The sequence below is a fragment of the Phoca vitulina genome, unplaced genomic scaffold, assembly GCF_004348235.1.
Source record: "Phoca vitulina isolate PV1807 unplaced genomic scaffold, GSC_HSeal_1.0 scaffold18, whole genome shotgun sequence".
NCBI classification, from domain to species: domain Eukaryota; kingdom Metazoa; phylum Chordata; class Mammalia; order Carnivora; family Phocidae; genus Phoca; species Phoca vitulina.
Window position 1 is genome coordinate 13,910,914 of NW_022589721.1, and position 22,165 is coordinate 13,933,078.

The 22,165-nt window shown below is 42.7% G+C and overlaps 1 long non-coding RNA gene across 1 annotated transcript in view; it reads right to left on the reverse strand.

The window, feature by feature from the left end:
* LOC116639539 overlaps positions 1 to 18,424 on the reverse strand; it is a 267,061-nt gene extending 248,637 nt beyond the window's left edge. The window contains exons 1-2 of the long non-coding RNA XR_004300867.1: positions 18,261 to 18,424; positions 3,528 to 3,882 (exon numbers count right to left, since the gene is read on the reverse strand). This is a non-coding gene — a long non-coding RNA (uncharacterized LOC116639539). The remainder of the gene's footprint in view (positions 1 to 3,527; positions 3,883 to 18,260) is intronic.
* Between the last annotated feature and the right edge of the window lie 3,741 nt (positions 18,425 to 22,165).

Consider the following 22,165-nt stretch of genomic DNA (forward strand, 5'->3'; position numbering starts at 1 on the left):
CCAAATACCAGGACAATTCTTCTAGTATTAGGAGCTCTCAGTGTCTATTTCCTCTGGTGCTAGTTAGGACATGGCTTTCAACCTCTTGGAATGTAAGTTTTGAGGCTTTGATTAGTGTTTGAGGAAAGGGGGCAAAGTCAGTCAACTTGCTTGGTTCTCAAAGTGTGGTCCTTGGACCAGCATCAGTAGCCTCACCTAGGAGCTTGTGAGAAACACAGACTCTCTGACCACAACCCAGAGCCTACTCAACCAGAATCTATCTGCATTTTAACAAGACCCACAGGTGATTCATATGGACATTCTGAGAAGCTCAGCCCAGGTCTATAAACTGCACATGGCACTGGGATTTGGATTAAATTTCTACTTGGTTAAAACAACAACAACAGTATTGTTCCTTTATATAGCAATGCCATTGTTCCCTGCACTTAAATTTCACTCTGGGACTGATGCATTAGGGGCTTTTGTGGGGGCAGGAGCCAGCGGGCACAGGCTGGTGACAGCCGATTCTTCATGTCCCTTCCCATCTTCCCATTCAATGATGACACACTGGTGGCATGAAATTGGCCATGGTGAGAGTATGCGCACCACGGAACTAGGAAAACACTACGAACAGGAGCATTGCGCCCCAGAGAACTGGGTTACAGCACAGCACCTACACCTCGTCTAAGTCAGAGGTGCTCTTTCATTGGCATAACACCATCATTCAAGCGTCTCAATCCTACTGGCATTTCCAAAACATTCTAAATCTTTTTGCAACAGATCAGGTGCATTTCTGTTTACTCTGTCCTCAGTAGACATGGAGAACAATCGCTTACCACCTCACATCATCTCATTCAGATGCTATAGCTCTACAATTTTAATATACATAAAAATGATCTGGGGTATCTGCTAAAAGTGCCTTTTCATGGCTTCACTCCCTGGATTGGTATTTAATAGATTTGTAACTACACCCGGGATTCTGCATCTGAAAAAAGCACAGCAAGTCATTTGAACACAGGAGGTCTTTAGACAACACCTTGAAAACCATTCAGTTCTGGGGCACATCCCCAGGGAAGCGGCATACTATACTCACCCAGGGATTCAGAGCAATCCCACTCCTTGCCACGGCTCACTCCCCCCCCCCGCCGCCCCGCAATGCCCAGTGTCTTCCTAGACAAATAAAACTCCATTAATCAGGGCGCCTGGGTGGCTCAGTTGGTTAAGCGACTGCCTTCGGCTCAGGTCATGGTCCTGGAGTCCCGGGATCGAGTCCCGCATCGGGCTCCCTGCTCAGCGGGGAGTCTGCTTCTCCCTCTGACCCTCCTCCCTCTCATGCTCTCTGTCTCTCGTTCTCTCTCTCTCAAATAAATAAATAAAATCTTTAAAAAAAAAAAAAACTCCATTAATCAAACACCTCCAATCTGAACTCAGTTGCAGATCACCACACTGCAAAGCTTATAGTAGCCACCTGTTCGGATAGGAATGCATGGTTAGGCAGAGTGTTTTCTGAACCCTTGGACTGAGCAACAGAAAATCAAGCCCCCACTGGAAAGCTGCTGATATCCACCGATGTCAACTCCAACTGAAATCCGCAATGTATTCTCAGAGCCTTTGGTTTAGGTCTCCTAAGCACATCATTATTATTCTAACGGATTTGGGAAATTACATGTTCCCTAATAATAGCCGATGAAAGGAACACACAAACAGAAATAGGGAGAGGAGAAGTGACTTGCCGTGGGCCCTTTTAAGGAGTTGGTGACTAAGTAAGCTCAGCTGTTATTAGCTGATAGATTTAGTCTACTGGGCCTCACTGAATAAAAATCAGGAAATTTTCCATTAAAATGTATATTCTGGGCTTCTAAGAAAGTCAGAAGGTCTGACAACACTGGGCCCCCGCTTCCATGTGGCAACGGGCCAGGCGGAGGTGTGGGAGCCGGCTTAGGAGGAGGCATGAATTTTCCGGTTCACATGACTCCCATCCCTTCCGCATTTGTTTCCCTGACTGGCCTTGTCCCTGTCAGTATCCGACTTTGCAACTTCTAAGTTTTTCTTCCCTTCCTGATGCTTCTTCACAAAGGGCCCACAGTGTAAAGTCCTCAGAAATGTTCCTTCTTGCTTTCTGTTGCAAAGTGGCCCAAGCCCATCTCATGCTTCATGATTATTAGATTTTTTTTTTTTGGTATCAACAAATATCTAAAGTCAGAGGGAGGTGAAGTCAGTAACAGAACTCCTCAAACTTTAATGTGTGCATGAATCACCCGGGATCCTATTCAAATACCGAGTTTAATTCAGTAGGTCTGAGGTGGGCCTGATGCTGTATTTCTAGCAAACTCCCAGGTGATGATTGTGCTGCTGGTTGCATGCGCCACATTTTGAATAGCAAAGGTATAAGTTTCTGCCCCAAAACTTTGTTCCCAGGTTCTACTGGAAACAGACCGCAAACCAATGTTGGCCACATGTGAGAGTTTATTAGCAAAAGAACGAGACAGTCATATAACCTGCTCTAGAAACTAGATGGGGTCCCAGATCTTTGCCCTCTTAATTGTTTCGACCATACCTATATGCATCAACCAAAAGTGACAGTGTTCTGGAAAGAGGAGATTCAGTTAACCTCAGAGGATGAAATCAGACAATCCCAGAATCGATTGCTAGACGAAGGACAGTTTCAGAATCAAACTCCGGGCACTGCTGTGAAGGGTACAGAATGCCGGGTTCCCCAGATTGTTATGCTCTCTGCAAGTGCAATTAGGGTTTCTATAATATGTATACTATTTCTAGAATCCATATATTTTGAATACCAACAATTGCCATCGATGCAAACCCACCTATAACAACAGGCTAACATCTGAGTCTCTAGTGTCACTGAAGATAAAGTGGGCTGGATGCTTGCAGGAACCATCCGTGCAGCGAACCAACACCGTGATGTCTGTCCCAGTCAGGTGCAACTCGCGGCACCTATTTTTATGATACTGTCTTTGATAATACACATTAAATTACAGACTACATAACACACGCTTAACAAGAAACAGGTGCTCCAAACTGATTTCTGCCCATAACCTGAAGCAGGAAGGATTAGTTCTGCACTTGAGAGAGATCGATGTGAAGGAGGCAGAAGGAAACGGCCCCTCTGGTGCAGAACCTTTCCACTGCTGCTTCCTACATAGGACCCAAGGGTTCCCTGACCCAAAGCCCCTGTATCCTGCGCACACTTGTTTTTTCCAATTAAGTTTTATCTGGGCCCTTTTTTCCCACCATGTTTTCAGCACAATATAGTCTCAGGTCACCTCATAAGAAACAGAAACAGAAAATAAGAGGCAAAAGCAATCTAGAGATGGCGGAACCAATGGGTTTCCAACCTCAGCCTTGAAGCCCTTTTCAAGACCTAACATCTCCCGCAGCGCAATCCCACAGTTCGTGTAAGACAGTCATTCTACACAAGCCAGACGTAATTGTGTGCAAAGCTGAAACACAACATTTCCCCACGTTTCCCATCCCCTCACGCCTTTGTCCTCGAATGGCTTCCAAAGGACACCGTCAATAACACTAACCTGATCTGAAGTCACTCTTCTCTCACCTGTTTTGGAGATAAGGCAGCTGAGTCCTCGAAGGGATAAGCAATTTGCCCAAGTTCACAGGGTGAGATGGGGCAGAACTCACTCTCTGTCGTGGGTCATGGAACACAGGCTTCAGACGTGTGAGTCACACTCTTGTCCTCAGACCCATGAAGCTCAGTGGGGCTCAGGCGAATAAACAAGGCAGGGTCCCAGCCCGGTTGTCCATCTCTCTACACCTCTCCCAGAAGAGTGTTCAAGCCTCTCACTCTGGGTGTTGGTCAGTTCGTCCTTTCTGGTTTTCAGATCCAACTCCCCAGTTCCAGATGACAACTTCTCTCCCTGGTGTCACCTGAAACCATAAGAAGGATTTTCTACTCTCGTCAATGTTCTCCAGCACTTCAAAACATACTGCCAGCCAGACACACAGCAGCTTATTCATGGTGAAGATAGCAGCTCCCCAAAAGAGGGGGCATTTTCTGGCTTTCCGCATGTGAGTAAATGCTTCGTATCCACCTCAGTTGCAGCCCTTTAGCTGATACTGTATCAGCCCGTTCATCCCATCTCCCTAAAGGCTACCATGTTGTTCTTGGTCTCCACTTCTCACTGCATTTTCTATCTTCCCAGCCTTTCTGGTGGCCTGGGAGCACCTCATACATACAAAAGAAGGCCTTCCAGAAGCCCACATTCACGTTTCAGGGTTAACCAGAGTAGTGGTTATAACCAAGCATAAACTCCGCCCATCACAAGATGATAAAGCACTCTGCAAGATGATTCCATGTTTATGTTCTTTACACCGCGGTACATCCCCTTAAGGGCCTTCTGTGGCTCTTCTCACTCTTCTCTTCCCACCTCCCTCCTCCTCCCTCCTCTTCACAATGTCTCCGCTCCCTTGCCCCTGTCTCTATCCACCTCCCTTCTGGGCGAGGGATTATAAAAAAGTGTGCGCAACCTTTGTATCCTCTCTAAGGTACTAACATTGACCATGCGTACCTCCCACTCACCACCATGCCACATTATTTACCAAAATCAAGTGGGTCTACAGCCTATTCTTAGGATATAGTAATAACAATGACATAATGAGCACTAATGGTGATAATAAGAAAAAAGGAAGAAATGAGTAAGAAGAAAAAATCTTAAGAGCAAGAAAAAAAGAGAGAAGAAGGAATTAAAGAAAATAGAAAACTATAGCCAATAACCTTAATAATATGAATAAATAACACTGATTATGTAATTTTTGTATCAGGCACTACTGTGTGTGTGTGTGTACAGATGTATTTATTTTGAGCTTTTACAAGCGCTCTATTTTTTCCCCTTTTATGAATGAGGAAATTGAGGTGCATCCAAGCCTAAGCAGCAAATAAAGAGCCAGGATTCAGGGGCGCCTGGGCGGCTCAGTCAGTTAAGTGTCTGCCTTCAGCTCAGATTATGATCCCGGGGTCCTGGGACAGAGCCTGCTTCTCCCTCTGACTCTCCCCCCGTTGTACTCTCTCTCTCTCAAACAAATAAAATCTTAAAAAAAAGAGCCAGGATTCAGTGCCAAGATCCAGATACGGGCAGTCTGATTGCAGAGTCGAGGCTCTGCAGGCCCAGCACCTGTGAGTCACGACTCAGAATGATGGCACAGATGTATCCATGCATTACGATTATACCTATTGGTGGCGCAGAGATTCAAAGGTCCAAAGATGTCATAATACGTGGGGCTCCTCCACAAGGAGAACACAGGAGGATGAGGAGTCTGAGATGTTAAAGACAAAGCTGTTTCTCATCAACAGTCCAGAAGATACGTTTTTACGGCAGGTGGAGCGATGAGGAGGAAACGGCTAAAGCCTGGTTTGCGAGACACCTGCATGTGCTTTTAGGAGGCACGTGCTAATTTGTTTCCTTTGTAAAATCACTTCATAAGCTCTGGAGGTGGTTTCATCTCAACTGCTGTCTTATTGTTGCAGAATTTCAGTCACCTGCTAGTCACATATGGATTATCTGCTTTGTGGAACCATTTCTAGGACGTTTTTAACACTGGCTGGCGTGGCTTTCCTGAGCCAAATACTGGCCTCCTGCCTCCTTTTTCCATTGCCCAGCCATGGACACAAATTAATTTTTACATCCACTACTTCTAAATGATTTTCTCAGACAGTAGCCAAACGAATTCCCGCTTATTCTGAATTCTCTGTGTCACAATTCCTCCTTCTCCATCCCCAAGCTGAGAAGGGCTGATGGACAGTTATGTCACTGCACTTTATTTTATTTTAAGACTTTATTTATTTATTTGACAGAGAGAGAGCACAAGCAGGGGGAGCAGCAGGGGGAGAGGGAGAAGCAGGCTTCCCGCAGAGCAAGGAGCCCGACTTGGGGCTCGATCCCAGGACCCTGGGATCATGACCTGAGCCAAAGGCAGACGCTTCACTGACTGAGCCACCCAGGCGCCCCTCACTGTGCTTTAAAGGAGACTCCTAATGTACAGAAATAACTTTCATTTCAAATTTGAAGGAATGCAAAACACAACCTTGCCTGTGAGGTCCTCCTCCTCTTCACAGGCTCCTTTTCAGCACTGACAGACCCGTCCTTTGAGAACATTTAGGAGCCCAACATTCTGGCCTTCATCTTGGATGAAATAATACTCTTAAAACATAAATGAGAAGAGAGACTTCTCACCTCAGAATACAAGCCAAGCTTCCCTGCCATCAAAATCCGACATGCTCTGCTTCCTGCCTGCTCTCATGTCCTACACTTTCCCTCTTGTTCTCACTGCTCCTACCACCCCAGCCCCCTTTCGACACCCTCAGGTGTCCGCCTCGGGGCTTTTGCACTTGCCTCTCTCTGCCTGGAATTCTCCCGCCCCAGACATCTGCCCGCTCACTGCTATCCCCCTCTGATCCAACATCATCCGTCAGAAAGCCCTTCCCTGCCAGCCCAGTTGACAACATTTTCTCCTTCTTACCCTGCTTATTTTTTTCTTCACACCACATCGCAGCATTTGGGGATAGAGTTCTTTACTTGTTTGTGGCCTATCTTGTCCTCTAGAATGTAAGATCCATGAGCTTTGTCCGTATTAATAAAACAACCACAAAACATGACCGTACCCTCAGCACCTGCAACCCCCTTGGCGTGCAGAAGAACTTGTGGCATGAATGGAGGCTGACGTAGGAGGTGGGGGAGGTACACCTGCATTTGTGGGAAAGGCACCAAATCTCTAGAACCAAGTTCTCATAAGTTTCTGGGTCTACCCCTGTCCCTGGGATGTATATTGCTGACTTGCCCATGAGAGAGTCTTCTCCTTCGTCAGTGCCCAGTCCTGAGGCACTGCATCCTGATTCCCCTTCTACTGGACAGCGGCCACCTTCTCCCAGAGGGCTTGCTCCCACTCATCCTTGACAAAAGAAGACTTTTACCAAACAGGACACGGCTCTCCCATGCTCAGTGACTGCCTGGGGCCTCATAGCTACAGGCCTGGGGCCAGTTCTCACTTCCCACTTCCCAACCCTCCTGGGCCGATCTCAATCTGCCTTCCCCCGGGGGCTCCCCGTGTGCACCAAACAGGAGACTTCCAGCAATTGAGGGGACCAGTCCAGGAGGAGTCCGAGAGGCTTGGCAACATATTTAGTGTCTCGTTCCAGGCACAATGCCAAGTTTATAACTCACTCTCTTAAGTTTGGAATCGAATGTGAGCACTTGAGTGGTACCTGAAACACAGACCTACAATCCTCTTCCCATCTCTCTCACTCTCTCTCTCTGCCTCAGTTCTGCTTTGTACTGCAGTTGCCTACATTATAGTACATTTTGGGAGCAGGCTTTCGAGTCTGACAGCCCTGTGTTCAAATCCCAGTTCTGACGGTACTATTTGTATCCCCTGGAAACTGGACAACTCAGAATCCCTCTTAGAGGCTAACAGTTACTGGGCAGTTCCCTCGGTTCTTTATCAAGCCTTACAGGTTTAATTCTTTTCTAATCCTTACCATTCTGAGGTTGGTACCACACTCAACCATGGTTCACATATATAAGAAAATCAAGGCTTAGAGACTTTAGGTAACTTACCTAACAAAAAATACCAAGGCAAGGGTTTGAACCACTTTGCTATATTGTCACCATCGTCATCACCATCACCATCATTATAATTATCATTTGTGATGTGATGAGATCCTGGTCCACAAGTCCAGTCTATCCTGCTGGCCTCCTCCAATGCCCCTACCTTTGTTTAAAGGAGCCAGATCATGTCCCACTTGTATAAGTGGCAAAAACAGCCACAAGCCCTTAAGAGGGGGCCTCCCCTTCCATCAACTTCTTTTCAATAGGACACAGAGCAACATCATGGGCAAAGGCTTTCTCAGGGACTCCTACTTTCTCCGGGGCATGTCCTTAGAAAAGGCTGATCCAACCTCTTGATGCCTCAATATTCTCAACTATTAAAGAAGGCTCTGGATGAAAGTCTCAAAAATAATCATAAATGAATAATTGGATAATGTTTACTCTCCCACATCCAATGATTCTGTAATCAACATCCACCTTCTGATGGATTTGGGTTCCATAACCCCTCTGGGCTGTTTGCAGGGCTCTGTGGACCCACTTCTTCCAGCATAGAAGTCCTCATTCAGACCCATGACTCTTCACTTCGATCAGATAATAATATCTAGTAGTCCAGTCACCCAGCTGCCTCCTTAAGCAAACTGTACCTCTTACATCCTCGTCCATCTCTCAAATACTGATACGGTGACCATCATTATGAATGACGGCTCACACTGTTGAACTGCACATTGTTCTAATACCTTCCATTTAATTAAGAACTCCTTTAATCCTCACAACAACCCTGTGAGGTGGGTACTATTACTAATATCCAGCAGTCAAAGAAGGGATGGTCATCCCAAATCATTTAAACTCTTCTCCTGCAGAATTTTCTCAGCCACCTTCGGCTGCCGGCCTCAGCATCTGTGAGGGCCTTCGGAATCAGCAAGAGGAGCAGCGCTTGCCCAGGCTTCACAAGAAGAAAAGCGCAGGGAGGCCTCTTCCTAGGGTCCCTGCAAGAAGAGGCTGCCAAGCTGCTGCTTGGGGCTCACGTGTCCTTTCGGCGCCGACAGAGGCTGCAGCTGCTTCTCACCAGCCCGGCATAAATCTGGACGCCAGAACATTGCTGGCCTCCTCCTGCGGCACAGGATCTTCTCTCCCTGAGGTGGTGCCCTCGAGACGGAAATGTCCTTCTGTTCTGGGATGTGAACACAAGACGCTGCTGCCTCCAGGTTCTTGTCCTTCTTTTCCCCAAACACCCCAAGGAAGCCAGATGCGTCTGGCCCCACCTCAGAGAGGACACCTTGGTTTGTCATTAAGCTGTGCTGCAAGTACTGACGGTGGAGGGGCGGCTTTCTGGAAGTCAACAAAGATGAGAAAATGCACCAAGAGGGAGCTGTGTGCTACTTTGCTCTTTAACCAGCTCTCTCATTTTATAACCTGGGGATGAATTTTTAGGCTTGGTGATAAAGATGGGGCTGTATGTCACCATCCATTCAAAGAGCCCTGGGGACTTAGTCTCAGTGAGCTTTGCCTAATGAGGCTGCAAGATGACCCACCCTTTATGTTTACCCCCTCAAGACCTAGCCCATGTTGCTCTTTTCCTGCCAGTAAAGGCAACTCTCACCAGTTACATTCGTTTTGCAACAAGAAGGGTCGGAAATTTTTCAAAAGTGACATAAATTCACCTTTAACTTTGTTCAAAGGGATTGATTTTTCTTTCCTTAAAAGAAAAAAAAAATGCTTTCAGTGATTTGGAAGTTTCTACATCTCAGCAGTTTCCAATTCAAGCTGAGAGAGTTCACGCGTCTGTCTTTGCGTTCAACAGTTGTAAATATGCAGCCTGCCTAATAAAGCAGCGGGTCTGCTCCTCACAAGTAGTACAGACGTCAGACTTTGGGGAAGGAAGCCTTTTCCTCTTAACCCACTGCGGTGCCAGAGCTGCTGTGTCTTCTCTCTCTAAAAACCAAGGAGCAGCTGTACTCCTAGCTCTTTAGATTTCCCCCTTCTTTTGATCCTCCCTAGACTCCTTGCTAGAGGTTGATATCTACTAACACTTCAATGTACCAGGGGAGGCTGATATTTAAAGAAATCCTCACAAACACATCAATAAACAAACGAATTCTTTCCTGATGCCAGAAATCTATTCATAATTTATTTGCTTGGTTTGTTTGGTATTAGTTCAATAAATCTTTGACATTCATAGGGATATAACCAAAGAGCTTCAAGAATTTCCAAATGTGAAAAAGTCATTATAATATATTCTTTGCCTCCTGTCCCAATAAAATTCAGCAAAGTATACTTGAATACTGTAAGTGACATCTTCAGATGCTTTTTTTAAAATACAGTATATCCTACTTTCCATTTTTTAATAGAACCAGTCAATTGCATAGACCTATTCAGTACCTTTCTAAACATTTTATCAATGCTCTTCATTCTTTAATTAATTTTTATTTTTATCAAAGCAATACATAAGCATTGTTAAGAAGTCAAATAGTAGTAAAAGGTTTATAAAAGAAAATAGCAATTCTGCTTCCCAGTAACAACCACTTTTAACTTTCAGTTGTTTCTTCCAGAATACACCTCCATAATTTCATATGTACTGATGCCATTTTTTCATGTATCAATTTGAGACACTCACTACTTATATCCTGGTAGATAAAGGTTAGCTCTCCTCCTCCTCACAGATACTGACCCACACAGTCTCACCCACACACACACTGTCCTTTAAAGATATTTCTGTCCACATTTTTTTGGTAAAGTCATATTGTGTGTTTATGTTTTGGTAAAGTCATATTGTGTGTTTATGTTTTAAGCAAAGTTTCCTTTCTTGTAGAATCTTTATTTTTCCTGGAGTTTATAGTTGTCTTCCTTTTTTCCATGTGATTAATTTTCTTAGGTGTCAATCATTAACTCTTCCCTATGGCTCTGGCAGATCTACTCTCCCTCCCCGCCCAAAACACACACACACACACACACACACACACACACTATTCTCCACATTTGGGTCAAATGCATCCGATAATCCGTCAGCTCCAACTCTATTCTGGATCCCTCATCTTCCTGCTCAAATCTGAGCAATTGCCTTTAAGGCCAGCTCACTACGTGTTCCAGAACTTTCCTTCATCTCATCTTTATACTAATGGCCTGTTCCTTGATTTCATGTCTTGTGTTTTTTTGGCTATCTTGTTTAGCAAGAGCACATCTTCTAGCACTTTCCGAAGAAATAGAGCCTGAGAGGTATAATGTTTGAGTCCTAGCATATATGAAAATACTTTTAATGCTATGCTCCCACTTGATCAAGATCTGCAAGGATTTGGAATTTGAAGTTAAAGACATGTTCCTCAAAATTTTCATATCTTTTTGTTGTCTTCTGGGATAGCTTCTAGTGTTTCTCCCAAGAAATCCAGTTTCATTCTGATTTTGGGATCTTTTCTGTATCCTTGGAATCTGAAATTTTATCATAATATATTTGATGTGAGTTTTCTTTTGCTCATTGTGCTGGGCATGCCACAAATCACTTCAATCTGGAAACTCATTTTCTTCAGTTCTAGGCATTCTTTACTACTCCTTCAATAATTTAACCCCTTCTACTTTCTTTCTTTTCTTCAAAAATTTCTACATGCTGGGTTTTTTAAATGTTATATTGAATTTCTAATTTTCTTACATTTTTTCTTGAATTTTCTTTTTATTGTCTTTTTGTTCTGTCTTCTGGAATGTTACCTCAACTTTATTTTCAAAATTTTGAATTGAATTTTTATTTTAGCAATCACATTTTTTTTTTCATTTCAAAGAGCTCTTTCTAATTTTTTGACGGTTCCTGTTCCCAGAACAGGAACACATATCCTTGTATCTCCCTGAGGTAAATACGTGTGCATTTTCTTCAGCAGCTTGCATTTCTTTGCCCACTCATGTCATTCTCATCTCAGTTCCTTTATTATTTTAGTCTCAGTCTTTCATGTTGAAGATTTTTGCCAAATGTCAGGCAGTATATGGATAAGGCACTAAAATTTCAATTTTGGGACACCTGGGTGGCTCAGTCGGTTAAGTGGCTGCCTTCCGCCCAGCTCATGATCCCAGGATCCTGGGATCGAGTCCCACATCGGGCTCCTTGCTCAGCAGGGAGCCTGCTTCTCCCTCTCTCTCCCTCTGCTTGTGCTCTCTGTCAAATAAATAAATAAATAAATAAATAAATAAATAAATATCTTTAAAATTTCAATTTTGTGTGAGTAGGTGGGGCTTGATGACTGGCAGGATTTACCATAAGGTGACTGGGCCCTGAGTTGGCTTTCTCACTGCAGGGTCTCCTGCATTACAGGTACCAATATCTGTAAGTCTTTTCTGTAGAGCTGTTCAGTTCTTCTACTGACAAATCCTTGCATTTCTTACTTGTGGTTGTATATATGTCTGTGGCAATCCTAGGATGGGACGGAAAGGGAGCTGAAGGTCCCCTAGTTCTGCAGGCTTTCACGTAGCTCCTCTTTCCCCATATCAGCCTCACCTGCACCTTCCTACTTTCTCTGCTATGCTTGGTTCAGTTCTGTTTTGCTTAGTTCTGTTCCTGTAGTTAAGTTTCTCTAAAGAATAAACTGGTATGCGTGCGTGTGTGTGTGTGTGTGTGTGTGTCGAGGGCAAGTGAGTAAGAAAATATCTGGCTGTAAGAGTTGGGGAAAAGGACCTGGGAATCCAGATAATTAGCACAACATTTTCTATCAATCCATCTGTCTTTAGTCCTATGCCCTTCTCCCACTTGCCGAGATGCTGAATGTCTAGATCATGCAGTACCTGCATCCGTGGGCACTCAGCGTGTAACTTCCTCTGCTTTGTAAGTTAGTTACCACTCCTTAATCCACTGCCCATTTTTCAAAAATCTGTTACTATCCTTTGCCTCCTATTTTCACCTTCCTTAGCCCTCTTGGTTCTGATTAGTTTCTACTTTATAAATTCCCTTACTCAGTTTTAGAGACATTTCAAGCAGGAAAGATACACACCTATGTGTAATCTCCCACATTTAACCCAAAGCCCTCCTGACTTCTATTGCCATTCCCTCCAGGAAATGGCATACATTTTGGGACTTTTTGTTTTTAACAAAGAAATCAGGTCATTGCTCTATCTTAAAGAGTTGTTATTCTTCTACAAAAAAACTCCTCCACTGTGATGTGCTTGCTGAGTTGGCAGTTAAGTTCTCAATACATAAATCACTCAAACCCTGCAGGAAAAATTTCAAACTTGTGCCTCAGCCAAAGGAGAGATCATCAAATCAAGAATTTTGGGGGGTTTTGTGAGTGGTTAATACCTCTAAGGTTAATCATCCCCAAATACCATTCTATAGGCCCAGTTCAGATGTGGAGATAGGTAGGGGAGCACAGACACATTAATGCTTGTTTCCTCTAAATCAAGTGAGAGAGCAATTGATAATATGTGTGAAATAGAATGAGCCTCTAAAACACAAGTGTGTGTGGAGGTTAGGCAAGCCTGTGAAGGACTTGTAACACATGAGTGTTCACACACACACACACACACACACACACCACACACACACACACACACACACAAATGCATGCATTTGCCCTAGGTCCTAATAAGTAAAGAGTATCTGGGTACACAGGAAGCCGTTTTTGGTTCCCAATACTTTAGAGAGGGAGGTTCGCTTTAAAGGACAAGGCACTTATTATCTATCCTGGGACTGTCAGTTCTGTCTCCGTGCCTTGTAACCTTGCCTCTGGGCATCTTTCCTGATTGTTGTTCACCTGGAATGTGTTCTTGCCAAATGGGACCACATTTGCTTTCTACACCCTTCTTCCTCTGCCAAACAAGGATGCAGCTGCAATCAATAACAAACTGCTTCCAACTTCTGATGCAGTGCAGGCTTCCAGAGGATGAGGGGCTTCAAAACCCAAGTCCCATAAAGAAAATTTAGAGTCCTTAATGGAGGATAAAGCCCTCATGTTGCTCAACCATCAGAGGCCCCCACCTCTTCTGACTCTCTCTCTGGCTGCATTCGAGAATAACGGGCACACCTGGAGCCAAGGGCCACTGGGGAGCGGTGGCAGAAGAGTGTGTATGGAAACCCAGCACTGTCAGTAGGATGTTAAGAAAAATCACCTTGACTTCTGCTTAAAAGTATCATAATCCTGTTTTAATGAATCTTGTCTACTTATTCTAATGCATATTCTTCCTCTTTTAAAAAAGAAATTGGAATATTTTTATCTGCAGTTATCAGAGTGGGAGATAATAGACATGGTCCAGTGGTGAAGTTGAGAGGAGCTTTTAAATGGACACCAAGAGTTGAGACAGAATTTTCTGGAAGCTGTGAAATGAAGAAGAAAGACTTTGTCACTCACTCAAATGGCCAAAATCAGGTGTGTTTTATAGAACCATCATAAAAAGCTTCAATGATATGGTTTTTTCTTTGATGTGATTGGACATTTGGGGTCTCATAGCCATGTCTTCAATTTTTGTGAAATATGCCTTTTTTAAATAATAGTTTTAGTTGCCAGCCATTCAAATGGGGATGATATATTAATACACCATTACATTACCAATTCAGACTGAGTCAACAACAGCTTGATGAGGCACCTGATTTTGCATACAGAACACAGCACATTGAACTCTATGTTCCTTGAACAAGCAAAGGAATCTGTTCTTCTGTTTATCAACATTAGATCATTCTGAGGTGTGGTGCCAAGGGTTCCATTTTAAATCATGTTTAGTAGCTCCTGAGACAGCCTGGAAATTAACTGGTCAATTAGACATACAGCCTGGATGTACATCTAATTGACAATGAATACATTTTGATACTATATCTGCTTAGGAGATTATCTACAAATTGCTTTATGCATTGGATGGCTCCAAATTGTTATATGGACATCTGTTTTTGTTGGCCATGAACATGCTATTTACAAAACAGTTTTACCATTAACTCAAATCATGGCCTCACCTACCTTATTATTCTGTAAATCTTTAACTTCTTTATAAATACCTGGTGTGTGTGTGTGTGTGTGTGTGTGTCAGAGAGAGAGATTTCTGCAGTGAAGGATTTCTTACGAAATGTGTCCTTCTATTCATTCATCCAAAACAATGTAGCTGTCCTTGCTGTATATATGTGCACTTTTCCTAAATGGCCCATTTAAAACTGACCATGGAATAGCACAGAAGAATTCATACTTTCATCTCCATGCCTAGGCTTTGACAGTATAAAGCTTATTCAAGAAACTCTCCTGATGATGCTATCATGCATTTGTTTAACAGTCAAAAGAGATCCCAGAGAAAATCAACAGACAAACCCACACTAAAAGACATTCTACAAAATATCTGATCAGTACTCCTCAAAACTGTCAAGGTCATCAAAAACAAGGGAAGTCTGAGAAACTGTCAAAGTCCAGAAGAGTCTAAAGAGACATGATAACAAAATAAAATAGTGTTATTCTGGATAGGATTCTGAGACATAGAAAGGACATTAGGCAAAAACTGAAGAAATACAAATAAATTACAGAAATTTAGTGAATAATAATGTAACAATATTGGTTCATTAGTTGTGACAAATGTGTCATATTAATGTAAGATACTAACAGTAGGGGAAACTGGTTTCAGGGGATATGGGAGTTCTCTGTACTATCCTTGCAACTTTTCCTTAAGTCTAAAACTATTCTAAAATTAAAAACTTATTCTAAAAGGCTAAAAAAAAAAAAAGCTAAACTTATTTTAAAAAACTAAATAAAAGCTAAAAATTCCCATCAAGAGGGATTTTCCAATTCACTTCTGAGAGGGACATTTCAGTCTGGGTGAAAACTGTGAGTCTCTAATTTCATTTTGTGCTGTGGATGAGAGTATAGGTCTGGTCTGAAATCGCTTTACACAAGTGACTTCATTTCTCTGAAGTTCTGCCTCCTTATCTGTAAGATGGGAGTAATGATGCCCACCTCGTAGGTACCTCCAGAGAATCTTATGAGACAAGGTTCAAAAATGCTACCACGGTGCCTGCACGTAGAAAGTGTTCCCAGAAACAGTAAGTCTTGTTACAAATAATAACAGAAGAAACGGATTTTCCTATTGTGCAGCCTCAGGCTTCTAGTAGAAGATCTTAAAGAACAGTGTTCAGTTTTTTGCCAACAGAGCTCCAGGGTCACAGGAAGCTGTTGGGGGGATGAAGACATAAGGCATACCCTATGTAAATGAGGATGGCAAGAGGGATCTCTATGAAGGAGGGAAAGTTGTTCAATGCAGAAGCCTCTGCTAACCTAAAACGGAGGAAAGGACTTAGAAGCTGCATATAGATTATTACTTGACTTAAATTCACTGACACATGTCAACGGCAGATCAGGGTAGTGGGAGCAGAAGGCAGAGAGAGAAAGAAGTAAATAAAGCCAACCTGTCTGTTCTTCAAGCATGTCCTTCCCTGCAGTGCTCTACTCCTCTATAAGCTTGTGATGATGATGGGTCATTGATTTTCACATTCAGTTTGGTACCTGCCTGGTGATTTGTGATTTGAAAATCTATTCTACTCTGAGGAGGCTACAAAGGACCACCAAACATAACAAATCTTGAACTCTACCCAGAGAATGACAGCCTCTGAAATGGATGAGCTGATGGTCAAGGGCATTCTATCTTCTGTTTCAAAAGCTCCGAGAAACATCAACTTTTTTAAAGGAAGAATGGACATATCCTCCATGTTTCTAATCAATTGACAAACATAAGTTCTTCTTGAAAACCATTTGTCTGCCTCTTCTAAAAGTCTTAAGAAGGACAAAATTATTTTAATGTGCTACAAGATGATTACTCATTTGGGTTAGTACCTTACATTTGTCAACTGGCTTATTGTACATCGAAATAGTCTCCTGTATCAATAATGTACGAAAATCAGTGGCTAGAATCAACAGTTTAAAGAGTAGGTCAAAGCCAGTGGGTATCTAACAATCTACTTCTCATTTTCTCATTATTAACTAGTAGAGAGGCTCAGTAATTGGCCACTTCAAGACAGTGTTGTCACCTGGTTGCATAAAACCCAACTAGAATAGCATTACATTTATTAATCTTCAGTTCAAGTTCATCCTAGTAAAAAGCATCACAAGAATATAAGTGACCTTTACAGATAGGCCAGGAAAAAACTGATATGATTCCTAGCTAAGAAAAACAATATTAAAAGTTCACAACAAATAATGTAAAGCAATACTATTCCTTTCAAGTAGATCAGAGGGCAGCTGATTCTATTCACACACAAGCAGAGTAGTAATAAAAATGGAGTCAACTTACCTATTAGGATGAGCTAAATGGCTTATAGGTAAGAACCCATCTTTAACAAGCACCCATTGGAGCATTAGTTACCATCGCATAAAAAGACTCTCAAGCCCCAACCAATTGGATCCAATCGTCTTAAGTCATTGTTCATTCAAGAAAATTCCATGACAGTGGAAGAGTCTATGATACTCATCAGGTGTTTTAGCAAAAACTCTAAAGGGAAAGGAGGAATTGATTTGTGGGAGAGTTCAAACCTACTTCAGAAACATACCTATTACATGAGGTGAAATACATCCTATGGGATTGCCGCACAGAAGAGATGACATACTTTCTCCCTTTAACTCTCTCTAGATCACCTTTGCCCTTGCTAAAAGAAAGGAATCAGATGGGGGCAAGGGAGAGGTGTACTGTCAGGTTATCCTCAGTAAGTACCAGCCTCACAGTTCCCTGGAACCTGGGCAGTATGGCAACACCCCTACCTCTCTGTACCTCAGTTCATTCATCTTTAAAATGGACATCATAAAGGGCCCATGTAATCCACGGGTTGTGATGCAGATTATATGTGTTCATGTATGCAAAGACATTCAACAAGGATTTACTATCATTATCATTATCATTATTGTCTAAGCTGGAGAAGATGATGAGGTTGCCCTATGCAGTGCTAGCCTGAGGATGAAGAGAGGAATAGAAAGTATCATTTAGATAGTGAGATACTGGGGACAAGGCAGAGCTGTCCTCCAATATATGAGCTTTGCTGGATGGCAGCAGGAGTCTCCAGTCCTCTGAACAAAGTAACTGATTCAGGGACACACACCCCACCTTAGTTACTCCAGTGAGGTGGCGACCAGAAAGGGCAGAGGTTTCACCCGCCTTGCCCGCTGCTGTCCTTCCTTCCAGTGGCTTGAGGAATGTTAAATGAATCTTGGGACTTAAGAAGAAAGAAACACTCACTTTCCATTGGGGTTGCTGAACTGATGGAAAATAAGCCTCGAGAGACTGGTGGCCACTTTTCTTTCATGAAGGGACAGCCTGCTAGGGAATGAAGCCAAAGCAGAGGACAAGAGCCAGGAGAAAACAAAGACAGGTTCCTGAAAACATTTTAGCATTCGGATACAGCTATGTCTGAAGGAAATTACACTTGTACTTTTTAGTACAAGCTTTTTACAACGGACAATAACATTTCTCTCTCTCCCTCTCTCTCTCTCTCTCTCTCTCTCTCTCAGGGTTGTTACTGTTATTATTGTCCTTTTAAAATCAATTTGGGGGGCACCTGGGTGGCTCAGTCGGTTAAGCCTCTGCCTTCGGCTCAGGTCATGATCCCAGGGTCCTGGGATCGAGCCCCGCACTGGGTCCTTGCTCAGCAGGGAGCCTGCCTCTCCCTCTCCCGTGCCTGTTGTTCCTCCTACTTGTGCTCTCTCTCTCTCTCTGTCAAATAAATAAATGAAATCTTTTAAAATATCAATTTGAATATGGCTTCTGTAACTTGCAACTCACAGAGTCCTGACTTCTGTCTCTGTGCCAGAGTGCGCTCAAACACCATGGATTAGACTGAACTGAGAAGCAGAGCAGAGTTCACAATCCCAGAGGAGATGCTAGGATGTAGAAGAGGCAAGTGAGGGTCTTCAGAGCCATACTTCACATGGAGTCCTGAGGCGCCACCTTTCTCTTGTCTCATTTGGAGCTGCAAGAAGACGGAAAGCTCACTCACCATAGTTTCCATCAGAGTCCGGTGACCAAGATACTTTCTAGATAATCCAATCCTGCCCCACATTTTTATGGAGAAAGGACCCTGGGTAGCCTGGCCCAACTTTACGTGGCCATACAATCTTTGCACCCAAATAATTTTCATTCCAACCCATGCAAAGCTGACATATTTGGAAGCACTTAGGTCTGGGTCAAAATAATATCTTTTTGAAAAACTTTTCAAATTTTTTTTTAAAACTAAGATTCTCCTTTGAACTGGCCTCAGTCACTCCCACTTTAGAGGGAGAAAAACCTCTCCATCAAAATCACTCAAGTTAAGGACAACATCTTGTTTGCATTTTAATTCCTATTGGACAGGGTACCAGCAAGCAAGCAAACGCCTTCTTTAATCAATTCCTGCAGTGGCCAAGACAGACGTATTTCATCTTCTGATTGGGCCCTCAGGGCTGAATTTGCAAAGAATGCATCTTAAGCCATTAAGCCAACAAATGAACCCATTTTCAAAAGGACTGTTTAAGTAATTAGTTCAGTTACTTATAGGGAATTGAAAGGTGTAAAATCATTGGCGTGGGAATGGAGATCTGAGCCTGCTGCAGATCGGAGCTCATCCTGCACTGATACCGAGTTGTCACGGCTCTACCCGCAGCTACTCAGAACAGTCACCCTGAGCAGTCGCTCTGACCACTTGTAACCGGAAACACAAAAAGATGTCCCTATGACATCTGTCTCAACAGCAGCCTGTCTAAGGAAAAACACTGAAACTGCATATCCTACAGCTGTCACCACACGGAATTGCAACAGAAAGTGAGTGGTAAACAATTTCTGCAAGAAAGAATTTAACAGCTTAATCTAGATTCAGAAGCAATAGCTCTGAAATTTCTGCAGTTTTGCTTCAACCTGTGCTAAAGTCCAACAGCTCTCTTTCCTAAAAGGGCAGGTGCTCCTAGCAAGCTGAGCTCTGGACCTAAGGAGACCTGCTAGTAGTTATATATAAACTGTTATAAATACAGTGTATGCTGGGAATTGCCATTTCAAAGTTTGAAAAGGTAAAACAATCAAAGAAGAAAAAAAGAATTAAAAGGTTTAATTCCATCCTGCTAATGTGAAAATGGTGTCAATGTCTTCTCTTCCTCGTGATCAAATCTTTCTGACCCCTTGCTTATTATAATTAACTCCATGTTAATTATGATCCAGTTATCAAATGGAACCTGATGTCCTGTCTTCTCTCTTGCACTATAAGGAAAGTCAGGATCTCTCCACTCGGCTTTCTCTCCTTTCACATTCCAAATCTGCCCCCTAAAGATCCTGGGTGTCTTTGAGTTTTCATTCATGGATGCACCCCCACATAAGAGTCACGTGTAATGCTCCTGTTTCTCACACAGAAATCATCCACACTGATTTATACTTCTCACTAGTGCTCTCCAGAACGTGTTCCCCAGAAAACTAGTCTTACAGATGCCCTTGGAAAAAAAAGGGTTTGGGGGCTCCATGGTGAAATCACTATGGGAAACATTCCATGCTATGTTCTCCCTCCAAGATTCACAATCCCTGGCATAGCATGCTAACGGCTTGGAAAGTCTTGAACAAAACAAAAACAAACTCTGTTAGTTAAATTAGTTTCACTGAGCATTTCAAAAATAAATTTTGCCAACATACTCTTCTCGTGGACCTCTATTAAGAATGCACAAAGGTAAACAGTCTGAGAACCCAGGTTTGAATCTGGCTTCAGAGACAGTTGCTAAAGCTTTCTTGATGCCCAGAGCTAAGGAAAAACAATTTAAAAGCACACTTATGGTATGTCAGTATTTATGCATAAGACTACATTGATTTATTTGAGACCCTCGGCTTTATTCAGAGGTGTTTCAGGTTGAAAATGACTGGTCATCACAGTTTCCTGATCTATAGTACAAGACCTCTGCTAAGATATTTTCAAATGCATATTTTGATATACTAGACAATATGGTTTTTAAAAATAGTGCTGGCAATACAAATAGTAACACAGTTCATAAAAGTTCTTATCACTGATTTGATATTTTTTCTAGACAGGATCTGTGTTGGGCTCCTCTGGAAGCCTAAGTCTAACCAGGCTCCCCACCTTCCAGCTCAGCCAGCACCCCCTTATCCTCCATCCTCACCAGTCTGTCGTTTGGGCGTTGGAGGAAGGAAGGAGGCAAAAGATGGGACAGCAGGAAAAAGAAGGCACTGAAGGAGAAGTGGGAACCACTCAAGAGTGGTGGATGGAATTAACGTGACAGGTAATTAAATTAATTGGTTAAATTAATTAAAGGTAGAAAGCAGTATCTCAGAGGGGGGAAACTACAGTTGAATTCTTCCAATATTTTTGACGCTAAGAGCTTACAATGTTTTCATATGTTATATATATCATTACTTATTTTGTTTTGAAATATCTTTTGTTTTTGAAAGATGCCTGTGACATTTAGGTATGGTTGTTAGTATCCTCATTTGGTCACTGAAATCACAAAGCTTACCCAATGAGTCTAATTGCCCAAGGTCACAAAGGGAGGGAGGTGTGCCTCCCACTTCTTTCTTTTTACCCAATATACTGAATTCTGTTATCACACGCAAAAAATAAAGCCAATACACGTGGCTTTAATTTATTGTCAGCGAAGTATCACCAGATGTATATCTGTCCTGAATATGTCCTCCCTTTCTCCTACTTCTCATCCCCCACACCCAAACTGTTAAGCGATGATATATTTCTGAGAGAAGTAACAGATTAACATCTGTAGAGTATCTTAAATATCTAAGGGCATTTTATATAACAGCAAAAACCACCATATAAAGTAGAGGAAATTCAATCTACTTGCTGTTTTGTCTACAAATGTCAAACAGCCAACTACCTGGTTTGATTGATTTTCTAAATTGTGTTGATTGAGTGGATTGTAACCAACACGCCACTTAATCGTTCTCTTTCCTAAACATAGCTTCGTGTTCAGCATCAAAGTCTATTTTCATGGTTATTAGGATGTCCATGTTAGGAAATATTCCCTACTCTGATCTATGTCATTCCATTGTGTCAAGAGGTGTCTGTCTGTGATAGACTTTTTTGGTAGATAAAAATTCCGATAGATTTTTTTTTTTTTTTTTGAGTAGAGAGTCTCCACATGTCATTGAGGAAAAGACAAAGGTCAAACAGAGAGGCCTCTGCCCTAAGAACTGTAGAAAGCAATGATCCTTATGTGCAGCTATCATGAACAACAGAAGTAAGGACCATCAGAGGGCATCCTGGAGATGTGGCATTTGACTTGAGCCCAGAAGTGGAGAAAGGATTTGAATAGGTTGACAAGAAGGGCACAGTGAAAGCAGAATCATGGACGTGGCAACACCACGTCTGTTTGGCTAAAGGCCAGGGTGTGACGGCTGAGGGCGGATGCCATGTTTGGAGAGGGGGGTTGCAGCCAGCCTGAGTAGTCCTGGATGCTTGGCTATGAACACTGAGCCTCATCAAGTGTGCGCAGAGGATTTTGATTCCTCGCCGCTCTCTCAGAGAGACAGAAAACAGTGGCTGAGAATAGGGGCTCAGATCCCAGGGCCACTGCTTCCCAGGCTGATTACCTAACCTCTCCAAGCTTAAGCTGTCTCACCTGGAAAATGAAAAAAACAATAGCTCCTTCCTCCTCAGGCTGAAATGCAAGGTAGGTGAGTCGATTCATGTATGCACAAATACTTACTGA